Below are 19,141 nucleotides of genomic sequence, written 5' to 3' on the forward strand. Positions count from 1 at the left end.
TTTTCTCCTTTTTTTCAGAAATTCAGATTTGAATGGCGAAGCAAATGGTTCTAGTTGAAGTGAATCGCTGTGAATCTCTTTTCACATTTTTCATAATTTCTTTATTTTTTCTATTTACTTCAAAAAAGTATTGGATTACATTTCCCCTTCATTTTTCACGTTGCTTTTCTCCATAAGGCAGCAATATCAAGGAATTATTAGAGAAATGCTGGATCTATGTGAAAGCATTAAGTGAAATACCGACAAACCTTCAACTCTATATCGAAGAGCAATTAATTAAATTTTGATAACTCGATAATTTGACTAATTAGGAGTGCAACTAAAACTTTGGAATGAAATAAATACAAAATAAGGAAATTAAGTTTTCGAATGAAGTCTTTAAATGCAATTTAATATTGCACTTGAATTTTGAATAACTCAATATCTTTCTCTACCACTAATAAAGTTGAATATGTTTGTCAGTGTGTGAGAGTTAGCGCTATACTTACCGTATTCTTTGAAATACAACTACTAAATTTGGCATATATATGCTTTGGTAGGAGAGAATGCGCATTTCGGAGTGATTCTTTTGAAATTTTAATTAATCAAAAATTAAGCTGAACTTTGCCGTTTTTCAACGATAACTTTTGAAAATATCCTAATACAAAAATAAACTTTGCACAATTTTCAAATTTAAAAAATTGTCTTTTTCCCTAATTTCAATTTTTTGACCATGCAAATTGTTTTCCAAATTTTGGTAATTTTTACATTCTTATATACGAAGTATATAAAGAGAAAGTTTTGTAACCCTTAAAAAAATTCAAATTTGAATCTCCATATTCCGGACCTTCCTGAGTTCAAAAACACATTTTGGGAATTAAGTATGTCAGTCCATCCGTCTGTCTGTGACAAAGTTAACTCAAAAAAGAGTCGAGTTATGCTGGTGAAATTTGATATATGGTCTTTACACGGCATTTATAAATTTCTATCAATTTTTTGAAATAATTTTTTAGGAAACGTCAGTCTGTCCGACTGTCCGAATAAAAGTTATCACAATAAATACAAAATGAAGAGAGCTAAATGAATAAAATTTGGTACATCTATTTAACATTTAGAGTGCAGATACCGTTAGAATTGGAACCAGGTTTGTAAAGAGTCGACTTTCAGTCGTTCTGTAGTTTCACAATCATGCAAATACGATAATTCAAAAATGCAATGACTTAACTTTATAAAATTTGTTATATGTAGCTTTGTAACTCCAATAATATCGTGACAATATTTAGCCAGATTAGTTCAGATCTGGTGGTCGTGAAATCCAGGCAAGTGGAAAAGCAAGTGAGATGTCACTATTATCAGGAAAGCGAACTTCGTCTCTTCGTATAAACATCTGAACCATCTAACATAAACACTATAGCTGCCAAACAGTCTGTTTGTCTTAATGTCGGTACAACATGATCTTTCAGGTTTTTGCGGTATCAGTCAATGATAATTGTACACCAAACGAACCTGTTCACTGTTACTCAAAGAAGTATGGATCCACAAGGAAATAACCGTGAGTCCAGACCATATCGTGACATATAGGGAATGTAGTGGCTGTTGTTGGATGGCACTAGGATTGATGGAATGCCATGTGCAGAAGTTCTGTGTGTTCAAAGTGCCATTTATTTAGATTCAAATTGAGTCTCGACAGTCCCTAAAACATGCAATGACCAGTGCTCATTCGCTTTCATCCTTGCCAGAAAACGCAAAGCAAATACAAGATGTGCACCGTAATCTTGCGATTTCAATTTTTAAACTGCATGCATCTTGTAAGAGTAACACTTCAGAATTTTACATAAAATCAAGCGTACGGTTGTCCACTGAATATCTAGTACTCATACTATTGAGTGGCTACTTACAAAAGACGCATTCAGCTGTTGCAATTTCAACTTCATCCACAATTGACATCTTCATTGCATGTTGTCCTTTTGCCAGTACAATATCCAAAGATCCGGTTCCTTTAAACTTACGTATCGTACCTTTAACAGCGTTTATGAACATGTATCATTTCAATAAGTTTTTCATTAGCCGATAAGCACGGAATATTTCTGAAGCAGTGCTGGTAATTTGATAAAAAAATTTCCTGATCGATGTGCCTTGTATCTTGGTTATCGACATGTTTATTACAAGTGAGTGATTTTTTTGAACCATGCGTATCGCCTTTATAGCGAAAATAAATGAATTATTAATTAGCATAATGGTTTTAAGCTATACAGTGACATTAATTAGTAAAATTAAAAAACTATTTTTTTCCGTCGGAAATCTCTGCCCCGTAGTCTAATGTGTGATGTTTCATTTGAATCCATGCAGTATAAATGGAGCTCTGAGTCTCTAAGTGCCACACAATTTAATTTTACTATAAATCATTTAATATTAACCATCTTGTATGAAATAGTTTCAAGCTTTTATATGTTTAAAGGCAAAATTTCAATTTTTATAAGTTAGCAATTTCTGTGTCGTGATTTTTAAACATTTGGGATTAATTTTAATATATTATAAAAAGAAACAAAATTTACATTAGTGGCTTTCCTCAACTATCGTTATATATAATTGGCAAAAGCAATGTTAAGAAACAATTCTTTTACTTTCTTAATGCTGACAAAACATTGTGTTTTAGCAAAATTTATAATGCATGCTCAAATATTGGTTGTCTCAAATCGTCTTTCATTTTATTTAATGAAAAGAAAAATAGTGCTTAATTTTTCATAGATTAAAACAAATCGTGAAAAAACAATTAAAAAAGAACATCTTTAGAAGTGAAGAAATGTTTAAAAAAACTCAAAGTCACTTAAAATTTTATTGATTTAATAATTATATTAAAAATTGATAGCATATTTTACACTGAAGTGCCAGAAAAACTGATACACCAATCTAATATCGTAGCACGCAGAAGTGCTGCAACATGGCGTGGCATGGATTAAACTAATTTGTGAAGATATTCTGTAAACAGTTCGCACAATGATTCTTGCAGGGCAATCCACAAAACTATGGGAGTGCGAGATGGTGGAAATCTCTTAAAGACTGCACGTTGCAAAACATCCCAGATATGCTTGATAATGTCCATGTCAGGGGAATTAGGTGGCCAAGAGAGGGAAAGAAATTCAGAAGAGTGCTCCTCAAGCCCCTCGGTAGCTACTGTAGACCTGTAGGCTAGTGTATTATCCTGTTGGAATTGTCCACTTCCGTCGGAATGTACAGAGAACATTTGCAGGTGTTCAAAAAAGATGTTAACGTACCGCTGACCTATCATGGTCAAGTCTAGACGTTTCAACAGTCTCATTTCATGCCAACTGCACACGCCCCATACCATCACAAAGCCTCCACCAGCTTGAACAGTTCCTTGTAGGAATGAGGGATCCGTGGATTCATGGGATTTCTCTACATCCGTACACGGCTATCAGCCTGATACAATTGGAAACGTGACTCGTCAGACCAGACGACGTTTATCCAATCATTAAGAGTCCAATGACGGTGCTGGCGAGACGAGACCAAACGCAGAGCTTTGTGTCACTGAATCAACAATGGTACACGCGATGGTCTGCGACTTCGGAAGCCCATATTAATTAGGGTACGTTGCACAGTGACACTTATTGATGGGCGCCTGCATCAAATTCGCAGCAATTTGAGGAAGTGTTGAACGTCTATCTCGTGTAACAATTCTTTTCAGCCGTCAATGATACCGTTCTATCAAGGTCTTTTTCCGGCCGTACCGCTGTCGGATATTTGAAGTTTTACCGGAAACCTAATTTTCTTGGTACACCCATGAAATGGTCGTACGCGAAAATCCAAATTTCATCGCTACTTTCGGAAATGTTGTGCCCCATTTCTCGTGCGCCGACGATTAGTCTCTGCTGAATATCCTTTAAATCTTCATAACTTGTCATTGTAACAGCAAGAATCGATGTAATAGCATCCTGAGACACCTGTTGTCTTAAATAAACACTGTTGACCGCATCGCGGTTTGCTTATTGGTTGAACATCTCCATTATTTGCACAAGACCTCCTATACCAGTTTTTCTGGTTCTTCAGTGTAAGTACTTAACACAATCGAGTTAATGAAAAAAATATAATTAACTATAGAACTGATAATGTTTGTCCGCGCAAAAAAAATTGTAATTTTAATTTTGTAAAAAAATCGATCGAAGTCAGAAGGCAGTATAACTTTTATTTTTCATAATTAAATTTTAGATAAGTTCAGGAATTCTATAAAAAAAAGGGGGAATTCTTTTGGGATAAACAAAAATCATATGATTCCTCACAGGTTTAGAGTTCTTTTGACTGACTTATGAATTTTTCCAAAGTGTGAAGGGAAAGATATACCAGTGATATCGTGACTTTGAGAAGGCTGTTCGTATCAGAATAAAAACTGATAACAGTGTTGGAAGTTCAATATCGCTGTTTGCTTTATTCAGTCAAATGATCTTGTCATAAATTAAAAAGAAACAAACTACTTAAAATTTTCGAGAAATATAAATATATTTTGCATTTATAATCAATCACAAGGCAAAAAAAACCCGTATTGAAAAGGAAATAATAAAAAGTGACTAATTTTTTTAACAAACGTTAAGCGCTGAAACTGCTGCATTTTGTTTTAAACAAAAATTCTTTGAATACTTTTATTTTTTTTAATAAAGCACTGAAGGAAAATATTTTCTAATTAAAATAAATGATGTGATAATCACCTAAGTTCCTTCTATATAAAAATAAAATATAATAATAATTAATGGGAGAAATAATTATAATGAAACAATAAATAGAAGATAAAAATTGTCCTTGGTACAGGATTAGTAGAATTTCTATTCAAAAACTCACTGTAAGGGATATCGGATCAAATAAATAACTCACTATGCGATTATCCGGCTGTTATTCTCCTTCATGCAAGAGATGAACAGGCTATATTCAAAGCAAAAAGCTATTGTCTGTCTTTTCATTGAAATGTGATAAAGCAGGAGGCTTTATTGAGTCACTACAAAGTCTGTCTAGGAAGTTTTCATACATTTTCTTCACAACGCAAATATATACAGAGGTATTACATATAACGTACAAATGGATCATTAAATATATTTATCAAAATATCAGCAGAAGCATTTATTACTTTTATAAAGTGACAAATTATCTCAGATTCTCTTTTTATTTCATACTATACTGGTACGCTGCAAAAAACTTGATAAGTAATTTTATTTTTCCAAATCTATTTAGCCTTTATTTTACAGATTTGAATTATATATATAATAATAGAATTCGAAATATACAATTATTTACTATTCATTTTAAATAAAAAAAATGCATTAATTCAATGTAAGACTTGGAAATAAAATTCATAATTTTTCTCTTTTATTACAAATTTTTAATCAAAAATAGCAAATTAATTCTCTCACATTTCCTATTATCGTTAAATCGAATACTAAAAGGTATAAAATATTAAATTCAACAATTTTTGTACTTTAATAAATTAATGTATCTTATCTTCTAAAACTGCTAAATATCAATTGTGTTGAACTACAATGGCGACATCTTTTTAAAATTTAATATTTCTGATTCTCTAAAAGAACATATAAACATTTCAGATAACTGCTTTATTCAGCTAATAAGGCAGTTACCTATAAGGCGAATTTAAAAGTGAAATAATGAATGAAGAATATTAATTTGGAAACTTAATTAATCTTTATATTATCTATTTTATTGCATTTAACGGTATATTACATATTTTTCGAACACAATTCAATTTTAATGGCGCACTTCTCCAATCGGCTTCTCTAGGGCAAAGAATCACAATTATTCATCAAGTTAATGGAACAATATAAGAAAAAAATATCAAAGATATAATCGATAAATCACCCATTATATTAGTTCCTTTTTTTATTAAAAATATAGCTAGGTACCCAACTTTATTTATAATTATTAGCAATGTTATAATTGTTTAGTTACAATAACCGTAAATCTTTATTTAATAGCATTAATTCTATTGATAGATATAATTATATTCCAGAACGAAGTTTACTCCCAAGAATAAAACAATCCCTAAATGAATAAAACAGGTTATATGGTTTTTGAATAAATATTTATCATACAAAACTGTAAACCATATTTTTATTGTGTGATCCACTGTGCAGTTTTAAACAGTAAAATCATTTGTCTGCTGCTATATAAAGGGGTAAAAGGAAACTATTGAATTCCATAATTTCCAAGGTTTTAAGTAAATTACATTTTGGTTGTGAATTGTCTTACAGTAGCTTTATTCTTTAAGAATAAAAATCGCTAATGCATTGCAAAAATTCAGAAAGAATAATGCGATATTATAAAATTTTTCTATAATAATTATCCAAATTATCTTTTCATTTAGCAATTCTTTGATGAAAGAATTAATGCAGTGAAAGAGTTAACTAGTAAACAATAATTCTTTCTGTTTATTCTCCAATTCTTTAATCAAAAATTATTTAAAATACTAAACATTTCAAACGGTTAAAACAATAAAACTGGAAACAAGGCATGCGTATACTACTTATAGAAAATCATTACTTACGGAGTCATTTTAAGCTGAGCTATATATAAATTTTAAGACGAACCTTAACACAGCATGTGTATGTGCATCAGATCTTCTGTGGCTCTCTCTCGCACTTATACTAAACTTCATAAATGTATTGTTAATACAGGAAAATACTCACATGGGAGAGAAACATTTATTGCGAGACAACAAATGCAACGGAAGCACAAAAACTGCAGAATAACACATGCAGCTTATGACATTGTTTTCGAAATCTAACGAAATTAAATCTTCCATGTTTAATTAGTCAATGGTTTGAATTTCCTGGAAGCAAAAATGAAACACCAATTCAATGTTCTATTCAACAGTATTCCATGACAGATTTGAAATATGGAATTTGGTGTTTAAGTTTGTTATATTATGATTCCGGGAAGTTTGAAATAATCTAGAGTGGATTTTCAAAACATATTCCCATGGGTGAAATAACTCACTAAAAGAAAAATATTAACTCTTCTAAAACTTGAGGAACGATTTAATATTAGAGATTCGAATCACTGTATTCATAGTAAAATTATTATACTTTAAATACTTAGTAAAGAAGGGAACTATATTTAGTTTTTTTTTCTTACGATGAGAAAAAAAATCTGTTCTTTTCATTTTAGCTGTAAAACAAGTTTGTATGAAGATATCAAGGGAAGGCTAAAGCATTTGGAGTCCTTATGCATTTATTAACTTACAATAATAGAGGAATTATTTTGATAAGTCTCGAGTAATTTTTGATAGATGAATTTTTTTTCTAATTTATCGTCAAGATTATAAAGTTTTTAAAGAAATCATTTTAAAATAATAAAAAATAAATATAAACAAAATAATTTTGATACCCATATTAAAATTATGTAATCGGTTTAATTTTAAAAAAATGTTTTCCTAAACTGTGGCAACAATTCTTTAAAATACGGTAAAAATAAACGGTTCTTCATTCTCACATTCAGATCACCATGTATTCAATATTCAAGTATAAAATTTTGTACGTTGCTTTATTTCTTCTTCCATTGTGTCTTCAAATATGATACAAAATCGTATAGCCTAGTTATGCATTCGAGTTTTGTATGCCCCTTTATTATTATTATTTTTGGTTTAATACATTTATAAGAATTATCGTTATCATAATTGCTTTTCAATCTAATTCTCTAGACCAAAATTCTAGTCTCCTTGATTTAATTAGGTCAATTTTTGTAACTGTTTGTATCCAATTTAAGCAATTTTTATAATTAAACAAAAAAAAACACCAGGCCTTATCTTTAATTCATTTAAAAATATTACTATAGTAAATTGTAGTCAAATGCTTTCATTTGCTTTTGATTCTCTGCTGAATTTGAAACAGAATGGGGATTTTTAGTCTTTGAAAAATATTTCATTATTAGGTCTGAATGTAAACAATTGTTCAATAATTGCACTCACGTGTCGTATTCTCAAAAACAAAATAATTTTTTTCTTCCATAAACCGCATTTCCATCATTTCAGCATTATTTTCAATTCCGCTGTGCAAACATTTAATAAAGATGAGGTTACGATAAATGTCCTATCTAGGTCTAGTTGACAGTCCAAATATGGCATTAAAATACCACATGTCTCAAGCTTTGGTTGTTTTGTTAAATAATCCCAATCTCAGGACTTCACAGGAAAACTACAGCTTTAGACATTGAATCTTGAAAATTGAAAATAATTTCTAATATTTTTTTGTTATTTTTTCATGCAAATTGCTCTAATTTGTCTCCCTTTTTTATCTATGTGAAAAACAATTCTTAAAAACGAAAAAACTCATAATGCGACTTTATTTTTTAAAATAAAATTGCCTCTGAAGAATCTGTTGCAGTACTTTACAATCGCATTTAAAATAGTGATATTCAAAACCTAATTACTCAATTGGTTTTAATCACATAAAAATGGAATTTTTCTTCGAAGATCATATAACAAAAAATGTATCAAGAATATATTATCACGTATAATTAAACCAGACGAGAGATTGCATGAAAATTTTGATTCCGTAACTTTTTAGAAATACATTTGCAGAAACAAAATATAACTCTGTCACTGTAGCCCTTTTTATCAATTGGAAGCAAGTATCGCAGCTGATTATAAATAAGTTAGAAATTAGTTGCAGTGACAAGATACTTAGTGTAAGGCAATAGGCCTATTTTTGTAAATAACCTCAGTTCAGAACAGCATTTTCTTTAAGTATTATTAACAAGCTCTTTTTAGTGAGCAGTGGTCATTTAGCAAGCCTAGTGTATGCAAATATTTTCAATTCAGTATTTTATGAAGCGGGCTTTTAGAGTTTTCTTCAGAAAAGAATTTTTAAAATTCAAATCTTAGTATGCATATAAAACGTATTATATCAGAAACTTACATCATATTGTTTCATTTTTACAAAGAGTTTCTTCCTAAATTTAAAACTTTCTTGAAAAAATAGAGCACTTTATAAATTTTTCATTATTGCATACTTCTGAAATTAAATCTTAATTTTCGGTATAACGTTCCGTTATGTTCGGAAAATTTCAAACTTTTACTAAAAATATTTTTATAAGAGGAACCTACTCATCATGGAAAAATAAACCCCAACTTCGTGCAGCCGTCATCACTAAAGGAAGAAAAATCCATGAATTAAAATTTGTAGGAACAAAGAAAAAATTTGAATACAACAGTGAAATGTATTATTGTAAAATAAGCTTAAAAATATTTAAATCTAGACAAAAAAATTAACTGCAATTAACTTGATTTATAGAATCGATAATTTAATTAATTTTAAGAGGGAATAAAACTTTGTTTTGTGCTATAATAATATAGTATTTAATGAATTCAATATTTTTATTTTTCGGCTGTTATAGTGGAGAAATATCAAAACTTCGCTCAATTTTTCATTAATTAAAATTTTAAAAATTCGTCCATTATCATCCATCAAATTTGGTATATTTGTACCAAATTTGATAGATCTAGTAAAACACTCTGTCCCATTGAGCGCCATCACGCAGACACAAATACAGCCTCCTTTTAATATTAGTTACGATATTTATTACAAGCAAGTCTGGGTTATGATTAGTATCAATAGTGCAATAAATAAAAAAATTTAAATGATGATGATGACATGTCCACATTGCAACGAAAAAATGGGAGCTGTAGCTGCTGACGATAAAGACCCCTGAGCACCCGCAAGCAGAAGTCTCACTTCTAGTTCATATGAAGATGACACACAAACTCGCTTGCATGTGCCCCGTTTTACAGGAAGGCTCTTCCATACACCTCACAAATAGATCACAGAGTAAAGAGCAACCATGCCCGAACCAGGACTCGAACCCGGGATGCCCAAGTTAACGAGAAGTCGCGCTACCTCTAGGCCAAAGAGCCGGCAAAAGCTTTAATATAAATATTTATTTAAAAGTTTAAAAGCGTAGCATTAGTTAAATATTTTATACCATTTTAAGCTGCATGAAATAATTTTTATTTACTAAAAAATCATTTTAGCATTTTTTTATTATCATATATAAATTTTGGAATTAATTTAAGCTATGTATATTATTCTTTTATAAAAATTATTATAATTCATAAAAGATTTCTATTTCATAAAACTTCATTTTAAATTAAATTAGAAAATCTGTAGAAACGAAGAATTTTAAAAACCAGTACCTTATCAAAAAAATAATAGACTGCCTCTGAAAATAGCAGACAATTATTTTTTCTAAAGTTTTTATTAATAAATGGTACAAAATTTAATTAAATATTGCGAATGCGAACTTAAATATGTTTGCAATTTAGAATAAGTAAAAAGTTATTTTGATCAAATCTCTATCGTCAGTTAAAAGCAAGTAGTCAAGTTTTGAATAAATTTATTTAAATATCCGCAAACTTCAAATCAATATCCTAGATAATTCAATACATCAGAAGGTTCATTATCGAAAAAATTGTATTTTCCATTCAGAAATTTTATCTAAATATCTTCATTTTACATATCTTGACTATTTTATATTCAGTTTGTTAAAGAAATATTGAGAGCTATCATTTTGTTTATCTGCACTATAGAAATATAATTAATAGAATTTATCTAATTAATTGCCAAAGCCTTCACTAAAACCTTCTTTTTATTTCAGAGAATTTGTGAACAAACTTTTTAACAGTAATATTTTAATTTTTTTAGTAATATTTTTCCTACAGCTTACAAGAAATTTAGACATTTCAGTTTTGCTTACGTAGATTTAGAAATTTCAAACTTTTCAAGTGTTAATAAGTTTTCTTTAAACGTACCTCCTATAAACGAAATGAATATCTATGGAAAAAAATCTGATGTACACGAATAAATATTTATATTATATACTGAAATGAGAAATCCAATGCTTACTGTAAAAATGGCCATTTGAAAAAACTGCTTATCACATATTTAAAAATTAGAAAAATTAGCTAATTCACATTGATGCTCCAATTTTCATTCTTGCCTTAAAATGTTTTCATCATTTATCCGGAAAAAAAATTCACACTTAGAAATGTAAAAAATTATAAATGGAATAGAACTGACATAATATTCAGCTTCTAACTTGAATTATAAAGTCTTTCAAACATTAACTTGTGGTTAATGTTAACAAGTTAATTTTACAAATTTATTGCTTAAGTTTCTCTGTAGCAATTCTTATGAAAATGAATATTATAATATTCTTCATTTATTAAATATTCTTATCTTTGTTTCAAATTTGAACTAACACAGATATTTAGTTATACAAATAAAAAGTAAGGAATAACATTTGAAAAAAATTGAGAGTTATTAAAAAAATAAAGAACTATCCGTGCGTGCTAAATGAGGAAACTGGTGAAGTATCTACTTTCTTGGGGATTATCGAAAAAAATATATTTAACCTTAATTAAATTATTAAGTCAGGTAATACATTAAATTTCCAATTATCCACGGCTGTTAATCTCTAACTGTTGATTAAATAAAATTGTTCTAACACACACAAAAAAAAAACAAAGCAACATTTTTTTTTTTTTTTGCAACATTGTTAAGTCAATAAACTTTTATAAATCTATTGTTTATTAAATCATGACTATATGTGTAGGTTCGCTACAATAAAAAAAAAGTTGTTAAAGGATTATTGTATTATAAAGGATTCGTGTCCCTTTTCGCTCATTCTGAAGCTTATTTGTGGAATTCACTCATCCACCGTAGCTTTGCCACCTATTTTCGTAGACAATTTTGAATTTAATATTTTTTTTTCTTTGGTCACATTATTACATAAAATTTACCATTCAGATGATGATCTATCCTTTTGACATAAACTCTCCTTCAAATCATTAAACAGACTAATTTCTTTTCAACTATTTTTGAGAAATAATAATTCAACCTGCCAAAAATTTTCCGAGAAGGCGTTAACCCAGAAACGTAGGCATCTTCCAACAAAACGGGTCCAGAGTCTACGGGCGACTTATCGAACAACCGGAAATGATCTTCATTGTTCTATGTTCTTACAAGGGTGTTACCAGAAACGAAATGAAAGAGAAATGGGGACTGCAATGATAAAAGAAATCGAAAACATTGCTAGTTTGGAAGCTTACTAAAATTCTTGCAACGGTTTAGATAAGTGCGAACAATATTGTAATCAGTTAAAGGTTGTTTTCAAGTTATCTTTTGTGTTTATTTCAAATTAAGAAAAACAGCTTCATCATCCGAAGCAATAGCTAAGGTATTTGCATTTGTCGTTGAAATTAAAAATAAACATTGTTGCTAAACACATTTTTACAGATGTTTAACAATCCATGGTAGTTGCAAGAAATATTTTCGAGAAACTTCGAAAATTCTAGATTATTGCGACATCCATTTTCATTATAATCTGAAGTAGGGTAAGGTTACATTACATTTATATTTTCCAGTAAAATATGTTATATCTTCATCATGTTTTGTTACGAAATTTTATGTAATATTAAACTACATTATTTTATGTAACGAATTAATGTTAATATAAAGTTTCATAAAAAAATAAATCTTTTATCTCAATTTACTAGCCTTTTACACAATTATAATTCGTTTTAAAAAAGCATTTTTGAAGTTAAAATTCAATATTTTCTAAATTAAAAAAATTCAATAATATTTTATTTTTAATGTAAATAACCTCTTATTATATTATATGATATTTCTTATGGCAATAATTTCTGCATATAATGATTTATTAATTAAACCTTATCCATGTCATCAAAATCATATATTCAAATACATTATACCAACTAATTTTGAAATCATTTACGCATTTTTGCATGAACAAAAAAATGCATGACGTTACTGTACAGCAATTAATATTACATTATATGGGCATCACGGACATTAGGTTAGATTATTTTTAAAAATTCATTCTATCTTATATGATTTATAATGTCCAGAGGGTTGAAAAGAAATCTCAGAATTTAAAATAAAAACTCTTCACATTATTCACAAGAAAAGGAAGAAATATTATAAAAGTATATACTCCCCACAAGACAACCCAGAAAGTCAAAATGAAGCATCACTTTTTTAACATGGAAAGAAACATGAGCTTCGTTCTTTTTATATTCTTGGAATTCAGGCGTTCAGAACTATTAATACAATCATATAATAAGATATTTTCACTACAAGCGTAGCTTTTTTCATCTCTAATGATGTCCAAGATGGGTTTTTTAAATACCATCGTACAAATTTTTTTTTATCAGTTTGATAATGAGAAATAGAAAGACACAATACATGCTTTGCTGTTGATGTTATTTTGAAGTAAGTTTACTATCATTCTTTGCAATAAATTGAATATATTAACTAATAATACAAATTATAATGGTTCAAATACAATTAATAAATGCATTGTCGTTAAATGAAATACCGAAACTTTTTAAAGCAAGTTTTATTTTTTCATACTCAAAGTATGGCCAGAAAAAATACAAGAAAAAAGAATTTAAATCAAAGAAATTTAATTTAAATCAAAATATATAGAACGTTTTGCTCTGAACCGAACAATTTTAAAAATGCTTTTTCTTACGCAGTATATCACGTGCTAAGCTTTGTTGATTTCTCCCAGATCATATCATTTAAAAAGTTTTTCTTTAATTAGTAACATTTCCTTATTCTTATTTTAGAATCACTTGAATTCTACATATTTTTGAATCGTCTATTTTCTACCTGAATAAGATTAATCGATAAGACAAAAGTAAAAAAGCAAAAGCAAGAAATAGAATTTAACCGTTATTATACTATAGAAATTCAATTTTTGATATTATTTATACCTGGATACGATTTACTATTTTTTGCGAAATTATAATTTAAATATTCAAAGAATTTTAATAAATAACACTCAATTTCAAACTTTGATTGTCTGTTAGAGTTTAAATATTCCTAAATTCAGTAAATTAAAACCCTATTATATTCCAAGAATTAGTTAGATTTTTTAATTCTCATTTCAAAATCTTTTAAATTAAATTATATTTAAAAGTCTTTAAATTAAATATTTTTATTAAATATTTTATTAATCTTTTAAATTAAATATTTTTAAAAGTAGTTTCCTACCAGAAAAAGATTAAAAAATAATAAAGATTAATAATAATAAAGATAATTAAATAATAATAAGACGAAAGTAGAAAAAAAAAGAAATAAATAAAATTTAACCGTTTTCAAACTACACAAATTTGGTTTTTCATATACTTCGCACTTGATTTATATTTGCTATTTGTTGCACCAATAAAATTCAAAACAATCAACGACTTTTAATAAACAATACGCTATTTAAGAAAACTTATTGTTTTTTAGAATTTAAAGTAAGAGAAAAATTCCGAAATTCAATATATTTATTCAACAAAGAATTATAAAACAATGAGATTACTATTGCAGAATGGTTCCAAAGAAAAGCATTCGAAAAACAAAACATATCAATGTGTACCAAAAAAGTAAAAAAATAGTATGGCAGTTTATTTATATTAGTAAAGATATATTTCCTGAAAATAGCATTCAATTTGGAAAAATCCAATGTATGATAATTTATTTGACCTCTGAGAGAAGAAAACATAAAAGAATTTGAATAGACTCCTTTTATTTCCGGTTGATCTACCGGAAATATCTCCAGAAATGAAAAATGTTGATTGGTTAAGTGCTTCTACTCAGTTTGAGGTGAATGAAACGCGTGTGCCTTCGTTATTTTTCGAGCAGCGTGTATCTCCTAAGGAATCGAACGATAATCATATTTTTAAATCATGTTTATTTTAACATGGGCAAATGCTTTTAAGCAAGTGCTTCGCTTTCAACAAACTGATTGGAAACAAAAAGAAAAATTTGCATTTAAACTTTCACAGTCAACATATTAAATTCCAGTTCATTGCCATTATTTGTGCTTCTAAAATAACAATCAAAACGTAAATCGATTTTGGATCATATAGAAAATTCCATTTTTTAAAATCATTAAATAGTTTTAATGGGGTTTTTTAATCATTTTGTAATATTTTAAAGAGATTTTAATAAAAATAAAATATTTTTTTTTGGAAACGGTTTAAACATCTTTTATACGTTTGTTTTCACCAATTTAATTATAATTTATTTAATATGACGATTTTCTGTAAATAAGGGTATAAATTTTTACTACAGAGTTTCAAACTGTATTTTCTAAACGAACAAATAATATGAATGAGAACTATTCAGTTCTTTTCAGTCACATTCGTTTTAAAACGTAAGTTACAAACAAAAATAAATCGCCTTCTCTATTTTTTTTACAATATATCATAGAAAAAGTAAACAAATTATTTCAATATTATGAAATTACTTTTTAACATTTCAATCATTATATAACCGAATGGAAAGAAAGTCACTTAACTGCATTGTTGTAATTAATATTCAAGTTTCGCCCATCAAAGTTTTATTTAATTTTTAAATAACTTGGATTAACGTTTCTCGGTCTTTATTTCCTCCTTTTAGTCTTGATTATTTGGTCTAGTATTTTTAAATACAACATTCTGTCATACCCCAAACCATCTTTTCACATAAATAAGTTTATTAATAATGTTTAAGAACCTAAGTTAGGGAAAAGTCAACCGAAGCGCAAGGTCTTATATTTTTTTCCATTTTTTATATACATAAAAGTAATAGTTCCATGTGTTAATAAATAAAAGCAACGATGAAATAGTTCCATATTGTAAATTATTATTACTCATTGTGATATTCAACTTTTGAAAGCAAAGGCAATTTTTGATTTTCTTGGAACTGAGTTTTACAAAATTAGGTTCCTGGGAAGAGATATAACCTCATGTCTGGGTACTAAGCCTGGTTATCGCAATATTTCTGATTAATTTACGCATCAGAAGAATTTTTGTAAAAAAATTCAGTATTAGTGAAAGGTGTTAAATACGTTATTGTTTTAACACCGAACTCTAGCATTTTTCTTTCCCTGCTATCCAGTAGGCTTTACGATGTACATAATTTTTCTTTTCCATACAAATATTAGAAAACAAAATTCTATAACATTTACATTTTAATCCTTCATATTTCATGTTATCAATCCTTTATGTATGTGTGTGTGTGTTTTGCATTCAAGGCTCGCGTTCCATAGATAGGTTCCTATGTGATCAATAATTCCATTGATTCTAAATATTTTAAATGAGGAAGGGGGGGGGGGTATGACCAGGGATTATTTTTCGATCAAGTATCTTCATGCAAGTTTCTATTTTTTTATACTGCCAAGAATTAAAATTCTGAAAAAATTGAAGACAGCATCAAAGAACAAAAATTGGAATTTAAAAGAAAGAGCATCCCAAGAAAGAAAGAAAAAAAAAAACATCAGTTTCTGGATCAAATGCTCAATATGATAATAATAATATAAAAAAATAAAAATTTATGTTATACGATATTTGCCATGTGTGCGCTAGCCAAGCTCTTGCACCGGCAGTAGATTTTAAACTCGAAACTAATCAACGAAGTACATCTACTTGATATAAGACTACAGTAAGTAAAAAGAGAGCAAGCACTATAGTAAGTCATTGGTGACCTGTAATTATTTTACTAATCCTTGATCCATGTTTTTAAAAAATTTTGAAGTGTAAGTATTTGTATAAAGTATAAGTATTAAAATAAAAGTATTTTTAGTAGTTTAAAGCGACAATAGCAACCTCTAAAATAAATTGCTTACATTTTTTCGTTCTGAAATAAGCATGCAAAAGGGGAAAAATACTTTCTATATACTATATAAGAGAAAAAGCAAGTAATGTTTTCTTAAATGAGAGAAAAACGCGCAGATAAATTAAGTAAAACTTTAAAAATTTCCTTTTTGTGTTTGTAAGTATGTATCTTTACTAATAATATAGATGGATAAGTATGTGTCTGTGTGCTAGCACTCTATAAATCAGACCGTTTGATCTACAGCTACCAATTTCAGTAGTTACATACCTAAGAGATTGGTAATGTGCAACTTCGTGCGATTTTTTTTGAAATTATAATTAATTATTCTAAATTTTAGCGTTCTCCCGCGATAACTTCCAAAACTATTTCTGCACAAAAAATTTTACTAAGTTTTAAATTTTTTAAAAATATTTTTGATAACATTATTTAATAATCGAGGACATTTTCTCTGAATTTTGACGTTAAAATTTTTTTTTTACTAAGATTAAATAAAAATTTTGCCTTAAAATTGAAAAAACTACTTACGTTGTTTCACCAGAAATTTAACCGCGTTATTTCCGTACATTGTTGAAAGCTAAAGAAGAATTTTATTTAATATGAATATAGTTTACGACACGAATAAAAAAGTCTAGCTGTAACACCACAAAATCTAGATGATAGACAAACTGCACATTTTCGTTTCTAATAGCGCTATGAAAAATAGTCTCCCTAAGAAAGGTTTGTATACAAAATGAACAGAGCATATGAAATTAAAATAACGCGCCTTTAATGTCTGCCAATTTAAAGGAATCATGGTCATGAAATTATATCTGAATAATTTAGATGAAATTAAATTTAATCAATAATCCCGGCTAATCGCCAGAGGCGACGGTGACAACTAATTTAAAATTTTAACAACATTTTTTAATAAAACAATAACTTTTAATTTTATAACAGTACCAATTGAATGTAAAAAGTAATATTCATATTCCTCAAAGCAAGAATAAAGCGAAAGAAGTTATCTTTCCAAAAAATTAAAAATTATTTAAATGAAACTAAATATAATGGATCCGGCGGACCAACTGATCGCCAAAGGCAACTAGCAATGAAAAAATATGGAAATATGAATAAGCACATTTAAATGCTTTTACTATGAAAAATATTTATTCCTGTTCATGAAATTCGTCCAAAATTTCATACTGATCTACAATTTTGCCATAAAAATCGCATACCAAATTTCATTTTTCCTGTCACGTTTCACGTGTTGAAACTTATCGGGCACAAATACAGGCATTACTCCAAAAATTGTTTTGAAAAATTTGGGCAAGTTTTAAATTTCCTAAACTCTCTAATATCTAGAAATAAATTATTTTCATTATTATATACATAGTTTTATCTACTTGTAATTCTAATACAAGAATTATGAAAATGAAAGCACACTGACATCGAATTTTCAATATGATGTGAGTTGCCACTCCTTTCAATAAAATTAAATAAAACAATTTTAATTTCCATTAAGTTAATAGGCATGTAGGTTGCTATTTCAATTAATATTAACTTAAATAAATTCCTTAAGCAATCATAATAGGTAGAATTTAATAATAATGATAATAATGTTTATTGATACTGTATCGAGAGGTTAAATTTAAGATCAAACTTTGTTCCCGTCAATAAAATATATAAAAGCATTTCTAATAATATCTCGTAAATATTTTGTTTCTATTTCCTCCCTTAAGAAAAAGAATCTCTTTATTACAAAATTAAATGTAGCTTTTTACACTATTATCGAATAGAGCTAAAAAATTTGATTTAAAAATAAAGCAAATCAAAATTTCTCACTGGTCTAATCACCTGTTTCCTTGTGCAAGCTAAGAATATAACAATGCTGCTATTTTTTTCCCAATACCATTCAAGCAATTAATCTTATCAAAACTGATGGTTTAGAGGAATTTCAGGAACTATTCTTAATAATATGTTGCGAAATATTCGATTAGATCAGCATTTTGTAATTTTTAACACAATATTTGCAATATTATGTGAACGAAAAAGATAATAATTGAAAAAGTTAGCGCATCATATCTTCGGAATTATGCAATACATAAATATTTTGGATTATACGCTGAAGTGATAAAGATTAATAAATGCAAAAAATGTGCACTCTGCAGTTAATGTGCAATCTGTATTAATTAACTTTATCCTTTTTGAGAATTCAGAAAAGTAGGAATGATTCGTGTGATCTCACGGCCACATGATAAGCTTGAATGCGTGTATGACTGGCGTGATGCATTTGTCCTGCGTCACGTGAGCGAGCATAGACTATATTACATGTTTCCAATATATTTTATAAAGAATGTTGCCATCAATTTTGTTGCGGTAATATATTTGGCCATAGGAGACTAAATAAAACCAACGTAATATATTATAAAATATTTTAATGAAACATTTTTTATTACTTACAAAATAGAAAATCAAAAACATCATTAACACACCAACAATCAACA

The 19,141-nt window shown here is 28.2% G+C and overlaps 1 protein-coding gene across 2 annotated transcripts in view; it reads right to left on the minus strand.

The window, feature by feature from the left end:
• Positions 1 to 19,141, minus strand: part of LOC129972425 (uncharacterized) — a 38,071-nt gene that overhangs the window by 15,949 nt on the left and 2,981 nt on the right. The window contains exon 2 of one of the 2 annotated variants that reach the window (XM_056086562.1): positions 9,101 to 9,143. The exons of the other annotated variant lie outside the window; for it this stretch is intronic. The gene's annotated coding sequence lies outside the window, so the exon portion shown is untranslated. The remainder of the gene's footprint in view (positions 1 to 9,100; positions 9,144 to 19,141) is intronic. 2 annotated transcript variants of the gene reach the window in all.

The sequence above is a fragment of the Argiope bruennichi genome, chromosome 6, assembly GCF_947563725.1.
Source record: "Argiope bruennichi chromosome 6, qqArgBrue1.1, whole genome shotgun sequence".
Classification (NCBI taxonomy): Eukaryota; Metazoa; Arthropoda; class Arachnida; order Araneae; family Araneidae; genus Argiope; species Argiope bruennichi.